The sequence below is a fragment of the Pongo abelii genome, chromosome 2 (assembly GCF_028885655.2).
Source record: "Pongo abelii isolate AG06213 chromosome 2, NHGRI_mPonAbe1-v2.0_pri, whole genome shotgun sequence".
NCBI lineage: Eukaryota > Metazoa > Chordata > Mammalia > Primates > Hominidae > Pongo > Pongo abelii.
Genome location: NC_085928.1, coordinates 28974625 through 28978468, shown reverse-complemented (window position 1 = coordinate 28978468; position 3844 = coordinate 28974625). Strand labels below are relative to the sequence as shown.

Genomic DNA, 3844 nt, shown 5'->3' with positions numbered 1-3844 from the left:
CCTGAAGTCCCAGAGGAGGTGTTACAGCGCTCTTTTAGTTCCACCATCCACAGTCCAACAACAGCTGTGTCTTAGCAGCTCATTTGGCCACTTGCCTCACTGCGGAGGATGGCTGCCCTCTGCTGGCGAGGGCAAAGGGCCAGTATGACAGCCTTTCTGGGTGCCCATACTCGGTGGGTCCCAAGTTCTTGTCCAGAGTCCAAGAAACATGAGGTCACATGGATTATTAAAGGATGGTGAAGGTGGAGAATTTTACTGAGCAATGTAAACAACTCTCAGCAGGGAGGGGAGCTGGATAGGGGATGAAAAGGGCAGGTCGTGGTTCCCAAAGTTAGATTGTCTCTTCCCTGAAGTTAGGCTGTCTTCTCCTCTACCAACTGAGTCTGGGGTCTTTATAGGCAGAGGATGGGAAGTGCATGCTGATTGGTTTGTGGGTATGCGAAAAAGGTTAAAGCAAAGACACCACTCAAAGATGGGCATGACAGTGTAGAAAACCATTAGGAAAGGGTAGATATACGTTAAATAGGTGAAGGGTGGGGATCAATCAGAGGAAAGCATGCCAAACAAGAAGACAAGTTCTCAATCCAGTCTGAGGATTTGACTTGTAGCTTGGCTTTCAGGCTTTAAACTGTCTTCAGCTTGGAAGTGGGGTTTCACTGGGGACTCTCCCCTTTCTTCCTAGGCATTTGGCTGCCTTCTGTCACTCTCAGAAAAATACAGAGATTATAATGGCCCCTACACAAGGATGGCATGAAGATTCATGAAACATTCCATTAAAAAAAAAACAGTAAAAATAAATAAAACAAAAAAATGTTTTTAATTGACAATACTTACACATAATGATATGATCTATAGTGATCAGATCAGGGTAATTAGCATATCCCTCATCTCAAACATTTATCATTTCCATAAAACATCAATACATGTCTGACTGGCTATAGTAGTCAATTTGGATAGATGGAGGTTCTATTTCAGTGGATGAAATACACAGGCTTTTGGAAAATCCTGAGTAGGTGGAGAGGTTTTTTTTCTATAATCTGAGTGGAGATTTCTTTTGATCTGAGAGGACAGCAAAGATCAGGTTAAAAGTTTGCATGAGAATATATATCAATTATTTAAAAAGCAAAGATTGTAGTTGATAAGATGGTTTCTAGAGAGAAATGCATTTCTCGCTAGAGAAGATTGTACAGCCTTATAATTGTTTCCATTCACATGGAACAACTCCAGCTGCTTTCAAAAATCAACAAATGATAAGCAGAAGGAAGATGGAAAGAAAACAACAGAATTTTTGCTGTGTCCAACTGATAAACACTGGATTGCCTATAAACTATGTTAAGCATAATTAAGCACAGAATTAGCATCATTTGTAATGCAATGAAAAAAGGCAGCTGAGACAAACGCAAAAGATCGCCGATACATTGCTTTGATGATCTAAATCAACACTGCCAAGTTATATATTTACAAAAAAATATGAACAAAGGGTCGAACAATTAATTTTCCTTCTGGATGCATGTGCATAAGCTATGGCTAAAGGTTCGAAGAAACTTTCATCCCATTATTCATCGTTTGTTAAATCTTAACCTCTTCCATGAACCATGCCCATCAGTGTATCTAATTACCTAGAATGATTCAGAAAAACAGTTCTAGCCTTATATTTCTTAGCTACAGCATCATGGGCAAGAGATAAATGTTTTTACTAAAACTTTCATGCCCCTATTTATGATAGAAGCCAAAAAATAACACATTGTTTGATGTTTCCAATGTTTTAAGTATGGTGCAATCACTTGAAATATGTCATTCATTCACTCAACAAACATTTACTAAGACTATACTTTTGATAGGCAGGTTCCCTATTAAGTGTTAGAGATATGAGTTATAAATTTCTCACAGTCTAGTAGGAGTGACAGGCATATACAGATGCAATTTTAATACAATAAGAAATGCAGTGATAGCATAGAATTCTGATGTGGAGTGGGAAGTAGGTGGGGAGTGGTGGCAATTTGCATAGACAAAAGACATTTTACTTTACCTTGTGGGAGAAAGGAGTCAAGAATACTTTCTTAGAGGAGATGATGACTATATTGAGATCTCAAGGAGGAACAGGATGGATTTTCATAAAAATCTTCATTAGTAGATAGCATAATTTTCTCCATTTTATAGGTGAGGAAATGGACATGATCTGACTCAGAGCTGCTGAGTGGCAGAACCAACATTTTGAACCCAAGCCTACCTGATCCTGGTGTCATACATTTCCCAATGTACTGTATTTTATCCTCTCGTATGAGAAAAGTTGAAAGTGGAAGAAAATACTCTATATTCAGCTCCAAGTCGTAAAATCTTTTTACCATTACTGATGTGACCTAGCAATTCCTGCACAACATTCCCTTCTTACAATTTTTCCCATGTTCAGCTAAGAAAATATAATTGCTGGCTTGTATTTCTACCATATACTCTTAGAAATTCTCAGGAAAAGCCAAGACATTATAGTTACTTTGGAGAGGAATAGGTATGAAAACTTAAAACTGTCAGTAAGAACAGAGGACATTCTATTAAAATCTTTGTAATAAGTGGCCAGATGCTGTGGCTCACCCCTGTAATCCCAGCACTTTGGGAAGCCAAGATGGGAGGATTGCTTGAAGCCAGAAGTTTGAGACCAGCCTGAGCAACATGGTGAAACCCCATCTCTATAAAAAATACAAAAATTGGATGTGGAGAAATAGGAACACTTTTACACTGTTGGTGGGACTGTAAACTAGTTCAACCCTTGTGGAAGTCAGTGTGGCGATTCCTCAGGGATCTAGAACTAGAAATTCCATTCGACCCAGCCATCCCATTACTGGGTATATACCCAAAGGACTATAAATCATGCTGCTATAAAGACACATGCACACGTATGTTTATTGCAGCACTATTCACAATAGCAAAGACTTGGAACCAACCCAAATGTCCAACAATGATAGACTGGATTAAGAAAATGTGGCACATATACACCATGGAATACTATGCAGTCATAAAAAATGATGAGTTCACGTCCTTTGTAGGGACATGGATGAAATTGGAAATCATCATTCTCAGTAAACTATCGCAAGAACAAAAAACCAAACACCACATATTCTCACTCATAGGTGGGAACCGAACAATGAGAACACATGGACACAGGAAGGGGAACATCACACTTCGGGGACTGTTGTGGGATGGGGGGAGGGGGGAGGGATAGCATTGGGAGATATACCTAATGCTAGATGACGAGTTAGTGGGTGCAGCGCACCAGCATGGCACATGTATACATATGTAACTTACCTGCACATTGCGCACATGTACCATAAAACCTAAAGTATAATAATAATAATTAAAAAAAAAAGAAAAAAAAAATACAAAAATTAGCCAGGCTTGGTGGTGCACCCCTGTGGGCCCAGCTACTCAGGAGGCTGAAGTGGGAGAATCACCTGAGCCCAGGAAGTCAAGGCTGCAGTAAGCCATGATCATGCCACAGCACTCCAGCTTGGGTGACTGAGTGAAACCCTGTCTCAAAAAAAAAAAAAAATTGTAATAAGTGTCTGGAAAAATTTTTAATGAGAGGGAGGTGCGGCAGCCTGAAGATCTTCTGGAATAAGGAATTTATTTACCTCTTCACTATAGTGCAGAAAAGGAGTTTCTTGATCATTTGTCTACCTTTATGAAAGAATTAGGGCACAGTTTTATTTTTGACCTGCTATATTATCAAATTGAAAAAGACTAAATAAGAAATTTAGAAAATTAGGAGCCATCCTGATTACCAATTGCCAGCAGTTCATGCTACTTCAGATTTAGCGATCCATGAAAGAAAACTAAGGATTTCATTGAC

At 39.1% G+C, this 3844-nt stretch overlaps 1 pseudogene; it reads left to right on the top strand.

Moving 5' to 3' along the window:
• The first annotated feature begins 681 nt into the window (after positions 1 to 681).
• LOC112132863 (U6 spliceosomal RNA) lies at positions 682 to 780 on the top strand (annotated as a pseudogene).
• Positions 781 to 3844: the final 3064 nt, after the last annotated feature.